The sequence below is a fragment of the Acinonyx jubatus genome, chromosome E2, assembly GCF_027475565.1.
Source record: "Acinonyx jubatus isolate Ajub_Pintada_27869175 chromosome E2, VMU_Ajub_asm_v1.0, whole genome shotgun sequence".
In the NCBI taxonomy this organism is placed as follows: Eukaryota; Metazoa; Chordata; class Mammalia; order Carnivora; family Felidae; genus Acinonyx; species Acinonyx jubatus.
In genome coordinates, this window is record NC_069396.1 from 24,732,316 (window position 1) to 24,754,457 (window position 22,142).

General features: G+C 35.9%; 1 long non-coding RNA gene across 2 annotated transcripts in view; it reads right to left on the bottom strand.

Annotated features, from left to right (window-relative positions):
* Positions 1–22,142, bottom strand: part of LOC113604316 (uncharacterized) — a 249,400-nt gene that overhangs the window by 199,056 nt on the left and 28,202 nt on the right. The gene's annotated exons all lie outside the window — the stretch shown is intronic.

The following is a 22,142-nucleotide window of genomic DNA, read 5'->3' on the forward strand; positions in this document are numbered from 1 at the left end:
TGATTATTTTGAATTAAAGTTCCTCAAAAAGCAGTTGATACAAGAGCATCTTGACCCTTTGTCTCCCTGAATGCAAGAAATAAATCCTTCATGTGAAGGATGCCCCTCCTTCATTTGAAGACTGAGAGAAGCAACCGTATCACCTGTGATGAGGATTCAGTACTGAAGATATAAAACTAAACTTTGTTACTTTTGTTAATTTACTACCCTAACAAACTTCTATCTGGAATTCCCTATTAATTGACACTCCCAAACATAAATTTTCTTTGTCCTGTCAATTCCTCACAGGTTTATATTTCTTTACCTAAAACATAGAAAAGCCATATGCCTTGGTCATTCCCTTGGGTCTCACTTTTATTACTGGACCTCTGTTCACATGTAATTAAACTTTGTTTTTTGAGGTTTTTTTCTTCTGTTACTCTGTCCCATGTCAATTATCTATCCAGCCAGAAGAACTTCTGAGGGTAGAAGGAGAAATTCCTCTCTCCCCAACATGTTTTAAAGGATGAAAGATATAAATGCATACTAGGAGAGAAAAAGAATCCTTATCATGTAAAATTATAGTTCCCACAGAAGTGGATAGAAAAAAGGAAAGGATTAATTTAATCCAAAAGTCATTTCACCAAGTTCCATTGATGAACATTCAACTGGTGGGGCAATCTGTACTTTACCATGAGGAATTAGGGATATTGCTCTGAATTTAACAAACCAGCTCTTAAAAGCAAGCCTGTTCTTTCAGATTATTGAATATCTCAGTCACTCCAAGCTTTCCATGGAAATTGAGTTTCTCCTAGCTTATGTTCAAACCCCTTTGCTAAGATTTTGCCAAGTCACACCACATTTTGTAGATGAAGAAGAAAACGGATGGGAATTTAGAAAACAAAATTTTGACAACTGCTAAATGTGACACTAAACTTTTACAGGCCCGGCATCGTTTTCTATAAATGGAAACTGCTGAATTTAAATTAGGAATTGCAAACTAATGTCTCACTGGTTGAATGTCATCCTTTAATGTGTTTTGTTGGTCAGAACTGTGTTTCTTTATTATAAAATGTAACCCAAAGCTCCTTAGTTTGGGTGTGCACTTTCTAATTCAGCACAAGCTCCATCAGTTCTTTCTGCCTCACATCCATTCTGTTTTACAGTTTATGATATGTCATCTGGTCTCTGTTATCTAACTTTTCTCTGACCAAGGCCCCTTCCTACCTCCACCCACATGACTCCAGTTCCACTTGGCTCTTTACTGTTTTATGACTTAACTATGCATGCTCCTGCCTTGGATTCTTTGCACTAAATGCTAATTCTGTCTTTAATGTTCTTCATCCATGTACCTGCACTAACTGACTCACATCCTTCAATTCTTTCAACCTCTCAAAAGGAACCATTTACTCATAAGCCAAACTCATAACACAAAGTAGAATAGTAGTTGGCAGGGGCTGGAGAGTGGGGGAAATGGGAAGATTTTGATCAGAAGGTATAAAATTCCAATTATAAGATGATTGAGTTCTGGGATCTAATATACAGCATTATCACTGTAGTTAACAATACTGAATTACATACTTGAAAGCTGCTAAGAGCAAGAGAAGAGATTTTAAATGTTATCACCACACACCAATAATAATTAAGTAAGGTGATAAAAGTGTTAACTAATCTTTGTAAGGGAGGAAAATAATTTTCTCCATGCTCTTCTAGGTTCTTGGCTGAGACACCCCTATCATTAAAAGAAAACAAATTAAAAGCAGAAAAACAGAAATAAGTTTAATAACATGTATACCTCCTATACACATGGCATATACTCAGGAAAATGGAGTAACTCTACTTTATGGCGCAAGCCATCCCCCTTAAATACCACCCCCAGCTAAAAAAAAAAAAAAAAAAAAAAAAAAGGTGTTGAGCAAGGGGGAAGACAATAATGGGAGGTTACCAGGAAAAGCACAGCAAAGAGATGACTGTTATGCAGATTTACGTCCTTGTCTTCTCCACTGATGAGTGTTTCTAGAGATTTAGAGTCATCTTTCTCTTCCTGGTACAGAGAGAAGAGCATCCTTCCAGATGGAGATTTCCCTTACAAATGTAAATGTCTCATAGAAAAGGTAACTTCCACTGGGTTTTCTGAGGTACTCCTGTGTCTGCTGTTTCTTAAAAATAATCAGCTCAACATAAATCTTACACCAAAGAGGTATATTTGGGGGTGATATTTTGCTCCCCTTCACCTTACTGTGCTAGTCATTTTGCAATATATGTACATAGCAAACCATCACATTGTAAACCTTAAACTTATAAAATGTTATATGCCATATTCTTTTTTAATTTTTTTTAATGTTTGTTTATTTTTTGAGATAGAGAGACAAGTGTGAGTGGGGGAGGGCCAGAGAGAGGGAGACAGAATCAGAAGCAGGCTCCAGGCTCTGAGCTGTCAGCACAGAGCCTGAGGTGGGGCTCAAAACCACGAACTGTGAGATCAAGCTGAAGTTGGATGCCCAACTGACTGAGCCACCCAGGCGCCCCTAAAATGTTATATGTCAAATATATCTCAATAAAGCTGGAGAAAAAAATACTGGAATTCCTGACACCAGATCTCCCCTACCTTCCTCTTTTTTTTCTTTTTCTATGAATTGCTTTATCAAAAAATTCCACTTCTGACATAGAATTCCTCCTGAACTTTTCATTTGTTCTTACCTTTACATAAAAGCTAGACATTTTCTTCTTATATTCTAAATTTGGCAGTCAGCTCAGCCTAAGCATGGGGATACTGTTTCATAACAGGGTTAGGATCAGAAAGAACTCAGTTCAAATTCTAGTCCTACATTTTACAAATTTGGCTGTAAACTCTGAGATTCAATTTTCTATCTCAGAAAAACAGAAAGCAATATGCACATGGTGTCACACAGTATTTGGAGTGTCAGTCAGACTCAGACCGGATGCTCAAAAATTATTATTCTTATTAAATGCTTAGATTTTAGCCACATAAAAAGTGAAAAGAGGTTTATGCCTGTGTTTAGAATTCCCAGAAGGGTTTTTTTTAAAGCTCCTGACCTAGTCTAAGTTTATCCTACTAAGTTATTCACTGTTCCTATAAATTTATGAATAGATTATTACCTCAGGACCTGGTACACTATTGGATCTCTAGTAACGTAAAGCAAGGACATCAGGAGTTTTCTTTCAAGTTTAAATTAAGCATTTGAAACTAGTAGTATATCAAGGCAACAAAAGAAGGGGAAATAAACCTTTCTGCCAAACTGATCTTACTTTAAAATGGTCTGCACTCCCAAGATTGTTCGCAGGGAAAGACTGAAAGTCAGGTAGAGGATACTGCTATTGAAGAGACCACGAGGGACACTTCCAAGTTTGGAAAGCTAATAACCATAAGCTTAAAAATGCATCTGAATGAATTCTCACATTGCCTTCAAAACAGTCGCAGATAATGCCAGAGCTTCAGATTCAATAGAAAAATACCATAAAGGTTTTTTAATAAGACTGAAATATTTATTTTGTTTCTGTTCCTAATATCATATCAGTGGTATTATTATTGTTGCTGCTGTTGCTATATAAAATCACTGGGAAAAAGTCCAAGAAAAAAGAGGTGGTGTGGAAGAAATTTAACTGAACCATTCCTACCGATGAACTACTACCGTGTACCAAAAGTTTCTAGAATATTTAAAAGAATTCTTGATTCAAGGACATCTAGCTGGAAATTCTGTGGAAAAGTTTTTGTGGGAATTTCTAAGTAAGTGCTTCTTGGTAAAAACATAACTGGAGAACATGATGTCCAATTTCAACTATGTAGAAAATCTTCTCACATAGCTGTTCCAGATGCATATTCGGTATTTTTACCAGTAGGTAATTCCTTGAAAAATCTCTACATTATTTTTTAGAAAGCCCCATCTTTTAAGAAATAAATCCTATGTTGAACTTAGATTAGGCACCATGTAAATTCATTTATTTTACACACATAGCACAAGGGACTAGGAACTATGAGTAAAAGATAAACATAGGAAGAGAAGGCACACACTCTATCTTCAAAGATGTCACAGTTTACTGGGGACAGTAGATGAACAAATACATATTAACAACAGAATATGATTGAGAAGCTAATGAAGTAGGCTTTTTGGCTGAGTTAGGGGTGGAAAGGTAGGACACATGATATGTTGTTTTTTTTTAATATATGAAATTTATTGTCAGATTGGTTTCCATACAACACCCAGTGCTCATCCCAAAAGATGCCCTCTTCAATACCCATCACCTACCCTCCCCTCCCTCCCACCCACCCCCCCCCCATCAACCCTCAGTTTGTTCTCAGTTTTTAAGAGTCTCTTATGCTTTGGCTCTCTCCCACTCTAACCTCTTTTTTCTCCTTCCCCTCCCCCATGGGTTTCTATAACGTTTTAAAATACACATTTATGGGGTACCTGGGTGGCTCAGTTAGTTGAGTGTCTGACTCTTGATTTCAGCTCAGGTCACAATCCCTGGGTCGTGGGATTGAGCCCGATGTCAGGCTCCACATTGAGCATGGAGCCTGCTTAAGATTCTCTCTCTCCCCTGCTTGCACTCTCTCTCTCTCTAAAAATAATAAAATAAAAAAATAAAATTCACATTCTAAATAAACATTAAAACTCAAAGAATTTTATCCCCTAATGTCTTATATCATCATCATTGTAAAGAAGAAAAAAAAAAGTTTTCTTCTACTTTTCTAGATTCTTCTGGCTGGTCTCTTAATTAAATTGACATGAGACAGATTAACAGGAAAAAATTAATTACGTATATATGAGAGCCTCATAAGAATATAAAAACTCCCAGGCAGACAGGCAATTGGGACTTAATATGCCAACCTAAGCTAAGGAGAAGGGGTAGGAGTCTCAGACTTCAAAAGGGAGAAATAAATTGATAAGAAGATGGGAAGAGCAAATATTTGGAAGACAAAAGCTTGCCATACCACCTGCCATGCCGAGACTGTGGGACACAGAAAGGAAACTGATCTCGTGTAGAGCTTACTCCCAATTAACCACACTTAGCCCATATTCTTTATAGATACCTTTGGTGACAGTTCTCTTCCTGGACCAGGCCTCCTGTCTGAATTATTTCAGGCAGTTCAAGGGGAAGTAAAAGCCCTTCCAAAATTTTCTGAGCCTTAACTGACTTCACCTCAAGGTAATCTTTTAGTTCAGCTCAAAGTAGCACATTTCGGATTTGGGGGAGACTCATTTTGAACCTTTTCAGCATCATCATTAATACTTGGGGAAGATTTACCAACAGCAAAAAGAGAGACACAAAGACAGAAGGAGAAAACCTCATACAATAACCTTCAGCAAGTGGTGTCTGGGGAAAGAAAAAAAAGAACATGGAATTAAGTGCAGAGTTTAGGTATCACCTATAAAACAAAGTGGTGAGTTGACAGTATTCTGGGAATTCTCACTAATTAGTGGGTAGTCTTATTTTCTTGTTTCTCCTGCTAACCTAGAAGTCAGAGAAAACACCACGAAGGCAAAAAGAGCAAATGGGGAAAGGGAACACAATGAAGACAGCAATAACCACAATAGGTAAAAGTTGTAAATCCCTAACCTCATATTTTGAAGCTGACTTAGGGTACAACAAATACTCTTGTATCAACAGTCCCAGAAAAGAACAAAATTAATGCACTTTAACAAAGTCTATACTTGGCCTTGTCTATGCTCCTCCAACACCACCTGCCCACTCTCACCCCACCCATTTACCTTAGGTATAAAAAAGCTGATGAAACACAAGAAAAAGTCCTCATGAGTTACTCAAAGTCAAAGAACTGTTCTCAGATATAGTGTGGGTCACTTGACTCTTTCTGCTCTATCAAAACAAATGTTTGTCTACAGAGTCACTCCAAACTAATAAAGGTGAAAATAAACTATATGGCAAATTTACATCCAAAACTTAAAACAAAACATGGGAGGAAAAGGGAATGTGCCATGCAAATAAGAATAAAAGGGCACAATCTACAATAAAGCCTGACTCACAATTCATTAAAATTGCTTTGTATCATAGAATAACTAATTAAGAACTTGAATTCCATAAAGTGTTACAACCATCAAGTAAACAAAAAGGAAAATCACAGGTTGAAGGAAACACACTAGAGATCAAATGTTTTCATTATGCAACTAATAAATTTTAAAATATGCAAAGAACAGAATACAGACTCTAAACCTAAATTACAGACACTGGGATAATCATAGTGAATACAGATGAAAACAGCAGAGTAAAACAATTAGAGGTTAGTTAACAGATTTGGAAGATATTGTGACTTAACATGAGGTAACTAGTAACCCTAAAATAAAGTAGCTATATATGGAACAGAGAATTTATCTAATCATATAATGCAAGATATATGGCTGAAAAGAAAGACTACTTGAATACACAGATCAAAAGAACACAAAGTGTTTAGGATACCAAAAGTTTAGGATCAATATACATTCTGGATAAACTGTCTACTTTTGAGAATGAAAGAAGAATTTGTCAAGCATTTAGGCACACACACAAAAGACATCACTTGCATGAAGGAAAAATTATGTTGGTTTCAGCCACTTGCACAGCTATATTCACTTCTAGGAAAATAACGAGTGGCATATCAACAAAACATACATAGTGTTTTGAGGGAATGAGGGTGACACTTGAGAAGATTAAGCTTAGCCTAAATGCCTTCAGACTACAAAGGAGACAAGCAGACACCTCAATCATTAAAGAATAGAATCATCAGAGAATTTCTGAGATCTTTGAAAAACCACTTGACAAATTCCCACCAATTAAAAAGAGAATCAAAGCAAATAATCCAAAAATGAAAAATCCATGATAAAAAGCCCAGTGGTAAACATGAAGTCCATGTAAGTATAATGATAACACTGAAATGAATGAAAACTACATGAATTATGGATATAGAAAAATGTGAAAGGCCTATTTTTGTATTTTCCAGGTCTATAAACTATAAACGTGCACGTGCGCTCTCTCACACACACACACACCCATATACACCCACAAATTTTAATAGGTAGAAGAAAAAGTTCTTGTGTCTTCATCTTTCAAATTAGCTACCCTGAGGGGCGCCTGGGTGGCTCAGGTGATCAAGCATCCGACTGTTGATTTCAGCTCAGGTCAGGATCTCACAGTTTGTGAGTTCAAGCCCACATCAAGTCTGCTTGAGATTCTCTCTCTCTTTCTTTGCCCCTCCCCTGCTCGCTCACTCTCTCTCTCTCAAAAATACATAAATATTTTACAAAAAAGCTACTCTGTTGTCTAAAATTAATACACATCATTAAAAATAAGTACAGTGCTCAATATTCTTTCTGCAATACTCTATTATTTTATTATTTTACTTTTTATTATTTAGCTTAAGAGAATATTTAAGTAAATAAGATCATTGTGGTAAAGAAACACTTAAGTGAATTCTGTTCATCTTTCCAGATTTACTTCCCTTTATTTTACTTATGAAACAGCCAAGTAATATTCAATTTAATAGTTTTTAATAGAATGCATTTTAATGATTTTATTTTTGTAAAATTAATTATATTTACATTTCCTTTCCTATTTCTGTTATTCCTACATTTTTCTTCCCTCTGTTTCTTTTCCTCTTTGCTCTTCTTACGTTTCTATGTATGTAAGGAAGATGTTTGGAATTATGGGCTCCTATTGTCTAATGGCAGCATTTTGTGTGATTTTTTTAAATTTTCTTTCGGCAGTATTTTGCATTTCTTGAATTTTATACTATATACTTTTCATTTTGCAAAAATAAGTAGAAATATTTTTTTTCCCTTAAAAGCAACATTTGCAGCAACAAAAACATAGGAAGTATATAAGTAAATATTTTAACAATTGTTAATTCTGGGTGGTAGGAATATAGCTGCCGATATTTTTTTTCTGAAATGTTTTCCATTTAAACAAAGAAGATTTGCTATATAGCATTTTAAATTTACAATGAGCTCTTTATCCAAATAAATAAGTAAGTGGCTTTAGATTCAGGTAAAGGTAGATTTAGATTTAAATTCTACGTTAGTGCTTACTGTATAGAGAACCTTGGGCAAACTACTAAGTTCTCATGAGTTCATTTTCTTGATCTACAACATAAGGGTTATCCTATGGCCCTAATGGCTACGACATGAGGACAAATAACACAAAAACAATGAATCCATTGCCTGGCATATAGTTAGCTCACCATAAGTGGCATTCTTTTCTCTTATGTTCCATTTTCCTTTTATAGTAAATTTATGGTACCCAAATTGCATAATTATGCACATTTAAATATTACACATAATCACTGGGCAGCAACTAGACAGAAACTTACATGATACAGTTAACATATCTCTTACCAACTCAAGGCCTAAAAATAAAATTAACTGCATTTTCTCCTCCAAATCACACAATTTGCAGCAGGAAAAGTATATTATTTACTAAAATATGGAGCCTAAAATTGGCATTGAGTAAGAGGAAATCAATGGCTCTTTTAGAAATAAAAATTAATATCTCCCATTTCATCATCTTCCTCCCTCTATCCCCACTACAAAGTCTATCCATATGTATCAAGTAAATACTTAAGTAGGGACAAGTCACTGATGTGTAACTAGACATATAAAAATGAACAACCTAGTACGTTATTTTCCTTGATGACTCAAGGAACATGACAGAAGGCTCTCTATACAAACTAAATAACAGAATGCCACTTGTCCAATTTTTACATATGCAAGCATATGAGATCCCAAAGACATTATGTGGAAAGGATCCCTTATGGATAGTATTGCCTGATTTAGAAAATAAAATTATACAACATTCAATTAAATAGGAATTTCAGATAAACAATAGGTAAGGATTCAAGTCCTACCCCACTTATGAGTTGTTTTGACCTTGACAAAAAGATTCATAAATATCAAGTTTTGTTTTCTTGATAGGATAAAACTGCACTTCACTTAGAGTCATTTTGAAAAATTAATGACAAAAAACATGTAGAGCCATTAGCAACAGTGGTTGGTACACAGCAGAGAATTTTAACTATTGTTTGGTATTGTGGAAAGACCTTGGATTTTGAAATGAGATGACATATTCATATTCTAGTTCTGGGAGTTGGCCAGTGCTAATGTATATAAACTTTCTGAGCCTCAGTTTCCCATTTTTAACAGGCAGTATTTCCAAATATACTAGCTTCCTATGAAGATCAAGCTAACTTAAGTAGATAAAATGCTTGCTATTCTATTATACAACTAATGGATATTTTATAATACCATGTAATAGACTCATTCACTCATTCAACAAAATATTTTGTTGCCTATTATTTATAAGGTAAGATGAACAAAAATACACATACTGTATGAGCAAAAGGGATTCAAACTTTCATTAGTATAATTACTTGATTTATATTATTTACAAACAAAGATAATTACTTTGAAAGAAAGAAGCCTAAGTTGGAATGGTAGGTCTAGACAAGACTCCCCTTAGGAATGTATATCTCTCTTCGACCAGTTTTCTCATCTGGAAATCAAGGGACTGTAATACAAAAGACATTTAAAAATGTCAGTGGCAGAGTTGGGAATAGAGCTCAAGCTTCTTGATACACAGCCTCCAGCTCTCTCATAATGCAGCTAAGTAGTTCCTAGGCTTCTGCTCCTAACTGCAAAATGAGGAAGGTCAGGGGGAAGAAGATGATCTCTATAGCAACCTAGAGTCTATGAATCTTTGAACTTACCACTGTTACAAAGCGAAGTTTGTAAGGAAACCCCACGAGAGGAATTTACTTATTTTATCCCAAAGCATCTTTGGTCTGAGCACACATATGCCACCATATGGGATACATTTAGAACATTCATTAGGAGAAGAATAATTAGTCTCCCATCCTACAGGAAAGAGAATAGACCCAGAGGATAAATACTTTAGAAACTGAAATAAAAGACTTAAAATAAATCTGCCAAAGACAAATTGAGGAGAAATAAACTGGAGCTCATTTGAAGAAAATCAAATGAAATGAACAATTAATTCACCTGTAAAGCTGCATAGGCACTTGTGTATTAGGGGAAGAGATTGCATTTAATCTCATATGGGTGAGAAGGAAGCATGCAATCATACATTTTAACAGAAGTACCCAAGGAGGATTTCTTCTTTATTACAACAAGGAAAAGAATTGCAGATTTAAAGAACTTAGACCCTTGCAAATGGTGATTCATTTTTAACTCCAATGACTTTAATTTTGTCATTAAGCACCAAATGCATATAAAAAGCTACGGGGGACCTGCATATTTGGCTAGAGTTCCAGGGGACTGCAGCATAATGAGAGAAAAGTGACAGAAATGCAGAAGAAAAGGCATTGGAAAGGAGAAAAGAAAGGTGTGGAGATGTCAAAACCCTAGAGGAAATGCTTTCATTCACTCAGCAAGTCCCATTGCTTTTCTCTTATTTTTTTTATTATGGAGGTATAATTGACATGTAACATTATATTAGTTTCGGGTATACGATGTAATGATTTTGTATTTGCATACATTGGGAAATTATCACCACAATAAGTCTAGTTATCATCCATCACCATACAGTTACAATTGTTTTTCTTTTGATGAGCACTCTTAGGACTTACTGTCTTGGCAACTTTTAAGTGTATGCTACAATATTACTGGCTTTAGTCACCATGCTGCACATTACATTCCCATGACTTACTTATTTTATAATTGGAAGTTTGTGCCTCTTGACCCTATTGACCAGTTTCTCCCCTGCTCAGCAAACCTCCCCTCTTGCAACCACCATTCTTTTCTCTGTATCTGTGAGTATGGTTTTATTTGTTCACTTGTTTTGTTTTTTAGATTCCACATATAAGTGAAATCATATAGTATTTGTTTTTATCTGTCTTAAGTCACTTAACATAATTCTCTCAAGGTCCATCCATGTTGTTGCAAATGGCAAGATTCCAATCTTTTCTATGGCTGAGTGCTATTCCATTGTGTATATATACCACTTCTGGATCCATTCAGCCATCAGTGGACACCTAGGCTGTTTCCATATCTTGGCTACTGCCAGTAATGCTGCAATGAACATAGGGGTGCATATATCTTTTTGAATTAGTGTTTTTGTTTTCTTCAGATAAATATTTAGTATTGGAATGGCTGGATCACATGGTATTTCTATTTTTAATCCTTTGAGGAACCTCCATACTGTTTTCCATAGTGGCTGCACCAAACTACATTTTCACCAGTGCTATAAGGATCCCCTCTTCTCCACACCCTGACTAACACTTGTTATTTCATGTCTTCTTGATAAAAGCCATTCTAAGAGGTGTGAAGTTGTGTCTCATTGTGGCTATGATTTACAGCTCCCTGATGAATAGTGATGTTGAACATCTTGTCATGTGCCTATTGGACATCTGTATGTGTTTAGAAAAATGTCTAGTCAGGTCCTCTGCCCAGTGTTAATCAGATTTTTTTTTGCTATAGCCTTGTATGAGTTCTTTATGTATTTCGGATACTAACCCTTTATTAGATATATTATTTGCAATATATTATCTCATTCGGCAGGTTGCTACTTCCTTTTGTTGATTATTTCCTTTGTTGTACAGAAGCCTTTTAGTTTGATGTGGCCTCATTTATTTATTTTTTCTTTTGTTGTCTTTAATTTGCAGTCAGGTCTAAAAGTACATTGCTTAGACTGATGCCAAGCAGCTTATCATCTATTTTTTTCTAGAATTTTTGTGGTTTCAGGACTTACATTCAAGTCTTTAATCCACTTTGAGTTTATTTTTGTATATGGTGTAACATAGAAGTCTACCTTCATTCTTTTGCATATGGCTGTCCAGTTTTCCCCATATCATTTAACAAAGAGACTGTCCTTTCTCCATTGTATATTCTTTTCTTCTTTGTTGGCAATTAGTTTACCATATATGCATGAGTTTATTCCTAGGATTTCTATTTTGTTCCATTGATCTATGTGTCTGTTTTTATGCCAGTATCATACTGTTTTGGTTACAATAGCTTTGTAGTATAGTTTTAAATTAGGGAATGTGATGCCTCCAGCTTTGATTTTCTTTATCAAGATTTCTTTGGCTATTTGGGGTCTTTTATGGTTCCCTATAAATTTTAGGAATGTTTGTTCTATTTATATGCAAAATACCATTGAAATCTTGAGGGGGATTTCTCTGTATCTGTAGGTTGCTTTGGGTAGTATGGATATTTTAACAATATCAATTCTTCCAGTCTATGAGCACAGAATATCTATTTATTTGTGTCTTCTTCAGTGTCTTTCATCAACATCTTATAGTTTTCAGTGTACAGGTCTTTCACCTGCTTAAATTTATTCATACATATTTTATTCTTTTTGATGCAATTGTAAGAAGGATTGTTTCTTAATTTCTCTGAAGCGTTCATTATTAGTATATAGAAATGCAACAGATTTTTGTATATTGATTTTATACTTGCAACTTTACTAAATTTGTTTATTAGTGTAACAGTTTTTTGATAGAGTCTTTAGGGTTTTCCATATATAAAATCATGTCATCCACAAATAGGGACAGTATTACTTCTTTCTTTCCAATCATTTGTTTTACCTTCTAAAAAGATCCAGGCTTTACACACTTCTCAACAGTTTTACAAAATCTCCAATAAAAGCCATCATTGTGTCTGGGCTAGACAACAATCATGACCTCTAGTTTGTTTGCTTCCATTCCTCCCACCCAACAACGTGTATTTTCCACACGGAAACCTTTTAAAACATGAACAAATACATCAAGTTCCCCTATTCAAAACTCATCAGTATCCCATCACACTCAGAAAAAAAAAATATATATATATCCAGTCTTCCCCAAGTTATAAAACTGCCAATGATATGGAGTTCATTACATGTCTGACCTCATCTTTCTCTCTCAACTTCATTCTTTGATTATTCTGGCCCAGTTATCGTTTGTTTTTAAATGTTAAATCTGTTCCTACTTTAGGGGTTTGTCACTTGCTTTTCCCTTTTTTTGGAATTCATGTTTCCTCAGATCCCTAGTTAAACATCTTATTTTAAGTCATGTCTATCAAAAATCTCGGCCCACACTCCTTCTCTTTCTCTTCCATTACTCTGATTTGTTTTTTTCCATAGCATGTATCACTATCTGAAGTTATATATATTCCCTCTCTTTCTCTCTGCCATATTGCAGTATAAGGACAAGGCTTACAAACACACAAAAATAGAAACACCATTTTGAGAAATGGTGTTCAAATGTTTATCTAAAACTGCATATAAGATGAACCTGGAGATTTTGACCTGGTCCACATCATTGAGGACTATATCCACTAGCTAAAAGTTCAAAGTTTCTGTCTCACTCTAACTTTGAGCCTCAAGGTTTTTAAGAAAGGTGATGATTTTATCTGATGTGTTTTCACATAATTATCTTGTTCTCCTATTTTCTACATTGCTGTAATTTTAGAGGCAGGGAAACCATGTAGAAATTTCTTTAATTCCTATAGGCATGAGGAGATTAGAATGTGAACCTAGGTTAGAATACTGAGGAGAGTAAGAAGTGGGTAAAAATGAGAGGAGTTGAGGAGACTCATCTTCCACAAGAGTTTCCAACAAAGCTGATCATTAAAATGATACGAGGAAATATTGTATCTTGTGTTATTTCTTCAACTACTGCTTTAGGGCCTCACACTAGAAATACTGAATCAGTAAATGAGTTATGTATAAAGATATATTTCTAGGGCACCTGTGTGGCTCAGTTGGTTGACTGACCAACCCGTGATTTTGGTTCAGGTAATGATCCCAGGGTGTGGGTTCGAGCCCCATGTTTCATGTTGGGCTCCACGCTCAGCATTGAGCCTGCTTGGGATTCTCTGCCTCCCTCTGCCCCTCCCCAACCTGGACCCTGGCATGCTCTTGCGCTCTCTCTCAAATACAAAATAAAGATGTATCTCTATTTTTAAACTTCCTTTTTATAAGATTTCAAATCTATTAATAATAGTGAATATCTTAATAGCACTTAAAATTAGCCAGGAATTTGGGCGCCTGAGTGGCTCAGTAGGTTAAGCGTCTGACGACTTTGGCTCAGGTCACGATCTCATGGTTCGTGTCGGGCTCTGTACTGACCGCTCAGAGCCTGGAGCCTGCTTCAGATTCTGTGTCTCCCTCTCTCTCTACCCCTCCCCTGCTCACACTCTGTCTGTCTCTTTCTCTCTCTCTCAAAAATGAAAAAAACATTTAAAAAATGTTTTTTAATTAGCTAGGAATTATTCCAAATATTTCCCATATAAGTATTTCTTTAAAATGTACAACATTCATATTGGCTAGCTTGTTACTGTATTCAGTTTGTAAGAGACAAAGTAATGCTGAAAGGTTAAGTAACCTGGTCAAGGGAACTTAGCCAGGAAGTGGTGGGCCAAGGATTTAAGCCCAGTCAGACTGCCTTTAGGACAGTGTTTATCCCGACAGGGAAGGGACAAGGGTAAAGCACATGAGGCACTTACTACAGGCACAGAATTTAAGGGGATGCCAAAAAATTCAGTAATCTAGATAAATAATATGTAATGCAATATTTTACAAATTCCAAACTAATGCAAAAATTCATGATGAATAAAAATTTTAAATGAAGATAGGATCAGTATGCTATGCTCTTCTTCCTTTTCCTTGGAATCACTGAAATGGTTCCTCTGGAGTCAGACCATTTGGGAGCAGAATTTACATGTCCCATTTGGGGAGGTTGATTTGGGAGACTGTTATGTTATTTGACTGGAAATACAGGGCATGTCTAGTTGAGGCCATGAAACTGGAGAGAGCCAGAAAGAGAAAGCATGAAGAGTGAAAAAGTGAGTCTGGTGTAAAACCAAGAAGGATACTTAGGGATTGAGCTAGTCTCCCAGACAGACTGATCCATGATATCGGGAATATTGCCAGTAGGTATCAAGACTGGCTTTAAGAATGGGGACCACTGAAAAAGCAGTAAGGGAGTATACCTGCTCTCACAAAAGAGATGGTTCTCTCCCATGAATCACGTTATCAACATTTTACAACCTACCAAATCACAGATAATCTCCGAAACTGAAGTATTTATTTAGTGGCAGAGTACTGCATAATGATAACAGTAATTATCAGTTAAAATAATATGCATTATTGCATTATGCTCAAAGAATATAGCTGGATTGCTAATTTTAAGATTATTTTGCAATAAAAATATAGTTAGGTATTTACATGGGTATTGGAATCAAATACATGTGGGCTAGAATTAATAGATTTGCCTCATAGTAGCCATGCTAGTTTCAGGGAGTAATATAACCACTCTCACACTATTCTTTCATCTATAGACTGAGAAATCTGTGATGATGACAGAAGTGTCTACAATATCCATCTCAGGGTTCAACACTCTAAGTAGTATAAGGTCTTTTTTTTTTTTTTTGAGAAAGAGAGAGAAAAAGAAAGAGAGAGGAGAGAGAGAGAAGGAGCATACATATTTGAGTGAGCAGAAGAGGGGCAGGAGGAGAGAGAGAATCTTAAGCAGGTTCTATGTCCAGTGAGGAGCCCAACACAGGGCTCAATCTCATGACTGTGAGATCAGGACCTGAGCAAAATCAAGAGTCCCATGCTTAGCCCACTGAGCCACCCAGGCATCTCAAATATGTTCTTTCTAATTCTCTTTCAAAGAGATAGGAAACAAAAACCAGAAAAATGTCCTCAATGGTTTACCTTCTTCCAGGAAAATGCAGTTGATTTACTAACCTTCAATTCAGTGCCATAATAAAAAACCTGGGCCATTTTCTTACTAATACTTACTTTAAAGCCTTGTCCACTTAATTTAAAGAAATGCAGCTGCTCCATGGCCTGTACCAGTACACAGGTGCCTTCAACAGAACGTCCCTCTAAGAGCATGATATTTAAATTTGAATCACCACAGTCTTTTTCCAAAGCTTTAGATGACTACGGACATTGCACTTATGTATAAATACAATTAAGTTGTATTACTGCTCCGTACTGGAGACTAGTGACTCATTAGTGAGAAATATAAAATATAAAAAAGCCAGCAAAGAAGAGCCCCTTCATAACCTAAATGAAGAACAGTCAAACACCACTTAAAATGTGCCTGATGGTTTTTGTATCACAACTTTACAAAACTACTCAGAGCATGGCCTAAAAGAGAATCTTGGACTCTGCAAGGAAGATGAAGGCATAAATGGAATTACCAGAGTTTCGTTCTCAGTGTTTCCATCAACCTTTTCCCTCCAGGTAATTGTGATTTAATTTTTTAAACAATCAAATCCTATGAGCAATGGTGATTATAAATGCAGGTTTCAGCCCCAGTCACAGCAAATCACATTAAAAAAAAGAAAAATGAAAAACAGATAACATGGGCCTCCAGTAATATAAACACAAATGGGAGAATGTAAGCAACAGAGATAAGGAATGGATCTGGTAATCTGATGAATTATTATTTATTATAAGGATATTTTTTGGTGCCTATACAAATTTTCTTCTCTCAATTTGTGTGTGTGTGTGTGTGCGCGCGCGCATGTATATACACACACACATATATATATACGTATATGTAACTTATTAAACAGCAATATATACATATGTGTGTGTGTGTGTGTGCACACACACGTCACTCTCTATGATGTATATATACATGGCTATCTATACACACAAATATATAATCACTCTATATTACAGTATAATCTTTGGAAAGATAAAGAACAATGAAAACAAGAGAAAAATAATTTTGGCAAAATAAGAATTATGACCCAAAGAGTTCTCAATTTAGTTAGAAATTTTAAAAAAGGAAGGAAAAATTAATAATCCAAATTATGAATATAGTATGTGTTAGCTATGTTTGCTATTTCTCTCCTTGAACAGAGTTTACCAAATTATAGCCTATGGGTCAAACCCACCCCACCATTTATTTATGTATGGCCCATTGAGCTAAGAGCTATTTAAATTTTTAAATGTTGTACAAATGTCTATATAATGTCCTCTACTTTGCCTCTCAGGCCAAAAAACCTAATATATTTACTATCTAGATCTTTACAGAAAAGTTTTCCAGTCTTTATCCCAGATGTTTTGTTTTTTTTTACTTAGAAGATCATGTTCATTCATACTAAAATTGAGTGCTTACTATGTGCCAGCCCATATACTAAACATTTTCCATGAAATATCCCATCAAGTGCCCATAACAGCATTTTACAGTAGGTAGCTACTGTTACAACCTCTGTTTCCTGTTAGAAGAAACTGAGGCTCAAAAGAGACAAGGACTACCAGGTCACAGAGTGCTGTGAGTAGGGTAGAAACTGTGACATCATGACTACCTAGCATGCACTTCCAACGTTTCTACTGCCTTTTCCTCTGCTGATTGTAAAGTCAGTTCTCACATAAAAAAGGTGACAAACAAAACCAAGGCAACCTACACAAGGGAGCTCAGGTGAGCAAAGCCACAAAATAAATACAGTAAAACCTTGGTTTACAAGTATAATTCCTTCCAAAACATACTTGTAATCCAAAGCACTCATATATGTAAGTAAATTTCAAGAACCATTGGCTCAGTTGTGATCATGTGACATTCAGCATCATGTACTACTCATACTGCAAGACAGTGCTAATTTATCAAGTAAAAATTTATTAGACATGTTTGCTCCTCTTGTGGAACATTTTCAGAACAAGTTACTCACAATCTAAGGTTTTACCGTATTTAGAAAACCATACTTCAGAAATCATACTAAGCACGGATATAAACAAGGCATGGTTCAGAAGAAAGGATGGATAATGTTAGAGCTACAGATAAAATTCAGTTGGCAAGAGGTGTTAAAGACCAGATACATTTTCTTTTTTAGAATGAGATAAGAAGTAACAACCAGCCCTAAGCCCAGAACCCACAATACAGGAAAGATACCCTCTGAAAAATTGGGTCACTCGAGGCTCTATGAAGCCTTCCCATCAGGCACTCCCACTGCCATCATGGACCACAAATGGATAAAGGCACTGAGACTGGAAATCATGACTTGGAATATGGGTTGAGGGGCTGGGGATATTCCTGAGGCCTAAATCAAAATAGCCATTCTCAGATCAGAGAATCAACCCAACAGGTCTCAGTAAAGAGATGACATGTCTAAAAGCAGACAAAGGACATGAGGATGACTGTTGAGAAAGATACAGATTCTAATGTTAGCTCAAATGCTTATTCTGGTGCAAGTTATTTAACCCCTCTGTGCCTCAGTTTCCTCATATTCCTTAAAATAATAAAAAATTCATTGAGCTGTTGGATCAAATATGTTTATACATTTGGTAAGTGCTACCTAAGTATTTTTGTTATTGTTGCCATTGTTTTTATTATTACTCTTGTTATTTTCATTATAGATGGAACAGAGAAATTAAAAACTGCCTATTTTGGGGGCACCTGGGAGACACTGGTTAGTTAAACATACAACTCGTGATTTCAGATCAGGTCATGATCTCATCATTCATGGGATGGAGCCCCACGTTGGGCTCTGTGCTGACAGCACAGAGCCTGCTTGGGATTCTCTTTCTCTCCCTCTCTCTCTGACCCTCCCCTGCTTGGGCACACATGAATGGGATTCTCTTGGGCACTTGGGACTCTCTCTCTCTCTCAAAATAAATAAAAAATATAAAAAAATGAAAATAAAAACTGCCTATTTTGACAAAAGGAAGAAGTGACTAGTAAGAGACTACAATATTTAAGATACAAAGTTATAAAAGAATAAAAATGTACAAAGAGAGGAAATCTTAAATTTTCAGAGGCAGAACTTACAAGACTTTGTAATAGATTAGATGTATAAATGAGGCACTATTTAAAGATGATTTGTGGGGCACCTGGGTGGCTTAGTTGGTTAAGCGTCCAACTCTTGATTTCAGCTCAGGTCATGATCTCATGGTTTGTGGGATTAAACCCTGTGTCAGGCTCCACACTGGCAGCTTGGAATTTTCTCTCTTCTTCTTTCTCTGCCCCTCTCTAATGCACATGAGTGTATGCTCTCTCTCTCTCTCTCCAAATAAATAAACTTAATAAATAGACAAAGATGATTTGTGAGAAGATAAAGATATCAACACAGTATTAACAATCATAGTTGGGTTTAACTTAAGAAATATATTGCAAAGAGGGAAACACATTAAGAAAATATAATTGTCACTTTTTAAAAAAAAATTTTTAATGTTTATTTTTGACAGAGAGAGAGAAAGAGACAGAGCATGAGCAAGGGAGGGGCAGAGAGAGAGGGAGACACAGAATCCGAAGCAGGCTCCAGGCTCTGAGCTGTCAGCACAAAGCCTGTCACGGGGCTTGAAATCATGGACCGTGAGATCATGACCTGAGCTGAAGTTGGATGCTCAACTGACTGAGCCACCCAGGCACCCCATCACTTTTTTAGTAAAGCTGAAAAACAGCAGTTTAGGGATCATGGAAGAATTTCACCTAATAAAAAGAAAATTAATGTTCTACTTAGGTCCCTGAGACTCAGTGTTAATGAAATGTATATGCATTGTTTTAATAGAACCTTACTTCAGCACAGTTACTACAGTAACGTTCTAGTCCAAGGGTTGGCAAACTGTCTATAAACTGTCTGTAAAGTTTTTAGGCTTGTAGTCCTTAAGCCTATAAAAAGAGCTAAATTCTAATTGATAAATTCTGTCACAACTACTCAACTCTGTCATTGTAATGTGAAATCAGACATAATCAATATGTAAACAATTGGGTGGGAATGTGTTGTCATAAGATTTTATTTCCAAAAACAGGTGGCTCACTGAACTTGGTTCATGGGCCATTGTTTTCCCACTCCTAGTATAGTCAATAACGAAATGTGACTATCTTCACAGTTTGTGGGGTTTTTTTTCCCTAATACAGCCCTGATATATCCACATGTGTGTATCTAAGGTACAATGTCTATCATATTATTTGGCAAACCAACCCCAGTAATGTATAAAGCAATATGAAGCAATGCAAAGAGTATTTTGAAGTTTATCAAAACGAGTCAGAATTTCTACCACTTTGAATATATGAATACTTCAAAGCCTCAAACTACTAATGTGTAAAAATACAGGTAAGAATCATGATGAAATTTTTGAAAGGATTAGAATTAATATAGGCAAAATACTTAACACACTGCCATACTAGGTTAAGATTTTTTAGTTGATAGCTAGTGGTTTTATTTTTATTAACAGTAACTTAGGAAATTCAATTGCCTTGAACAGATAAGATCATGAATGTGTGTGTGTGTATGTGTGTGTGTGTGTGTGTGTGTGTGTGTGTATTTTTTTTTTCCTTTTCCAGGTAGAGTGATAGATTTGTAGAACAGAGTTGAGGAAGTCAGATGAAGAATAAAGACATTGTGTCTTAATAGGAGGCAACATATCAAGAAAAAATTTGATGTCTTTTAGTATATCTACAGGTTGCAAAACATGACCTGTGATAGTTCCTTTTCCTTAGAATTTCTCCTTGAGTACTCTCCTCAGCTCACACAGGCCTTGTCTGAGTAAGAAGTAGCCAATTACAAGGAATAAATACTATGCTAGTTGAGTAGATTAGGAAATAGTATTATGTAAAAGACAACTTCAAAACAAAAAAGATTAAATTCTAACATTCAAATAGTTTCAGCCTCTTGCATCAAGAAATGAGAGCGTCTTTTAAAAAAATAGAAGCTGTTCATTGACACTATGATCAAATTGATAAAGCTTTCATGCGAGAATCTCTTTGCTGACACAGACAGGAAAAGGTACTTCACACAGCTGTACTTAGAACTGCTGGGGAGGTTTATGACTCCTTTAAACATGCAAAAGTTGTTATTCTGCAATTGTATTTCCAGGATGATGGCTACTTAAAATGAGGTGACTCACCTTCAGAATATGCCAGATAATTACCTGGCTCCCCCTACTGTAGTAAGGTGTTAATTATAGAAGCTAATTAGTGACCTGTTTGAAGAAGATCTGATCCTATGGGTTTTCATTTATGGGTGCATATTCTCTATATGCACCGTGAAGAGAACCTTCCAGCAACTGTGATTATTACCATTATTTCATTTTTATTGCTTTTCCCATTCAAGGGAAGACCGCAAAAGTCAACAATGTGGTTAATTTGCTTTAGCAAACTGGAAAATGCAAGATAATATTATTTCCTTATGAGTTAGAAACTACTGAAGAATATAACTATATAAAAGTTTAGTGTGGCATCTAAACAGCAATCCTGGGTGTGCGTATCTCAACTTTCCTATTTCCTGTGAAAACACACATTAAACTGAAAACACAATCAAAAGTTAAGGCAGACAGTGTAAACTTCTTTCAACCCAGATCCTTGTGAATTCTGTCTAACATCTCTATAGCTCACTTTGGAATTAGAATCGATAGCCAACAATTTCTTCTGGTTTGTCACTGTAGGCAAATCCTCTCATCTGAAAAGAAAGCAGTTGCATTAGTTTGCATTCTCATTCTCTCTCTCTCTCTCCCTCCCTCCCTCCTTTCCTCCCTTTCCCTCTCTCTGTCTCTCTGTCTCTCTCTTTCCCTCTGTGGCCCCAGGTTTGTACTAATTAGAATTTTCTCTAATTGTACCTTTTGGATGTAGTTACTAGTTTTGATATGACTGTAGTATACTATTTCTCGCTGAACTGACACTATAACTACCTCTTTTTCTATATCAAACTATGAACTGCTAATTACTGAAAAGAATAGGGCATGATATAGGGGGAGATGGTTAAGCTACAACATAGCTAAGCACACAGCTAGAAAAGGAGGAATTGTGCATAAGGAGTTTGAGTGGAAACACAAGGGAATAGGAACAAAAGACTATACAAAGGGAAATAGGAAAGAAAAAAAGGCAATGCAAGTGTGTGTTATTAAGTAAGCATGTGGGCAACTGGAATCAGATCTCAGTCTCTAAAACTACATTTGATAATCTTTCAAAGAATACAAGCAAACACTCTCAGAATTGGCAATTGGAGAATGAAGTAGTAGTCTTCTGATTTCCTGTTTTTTAAAAAGTTAACTTAACAAGTATTAACCACCTCACTGTTCTGAGTTGTGACATGGCATTGACATCTAAGAGCAAAGGAAGGCAGCAAGACTCCTGAGTGAGGCAAGAAGCCATGAGAGCAAAGTGAGCTGGAGCCACATAGAACTTTATTTTCAAGTGGAATCAGAGGTAAGAGAAGGAAGCAGGGCAAAGAATCACCTGATGAAATCAGAATCAAGACTGATTC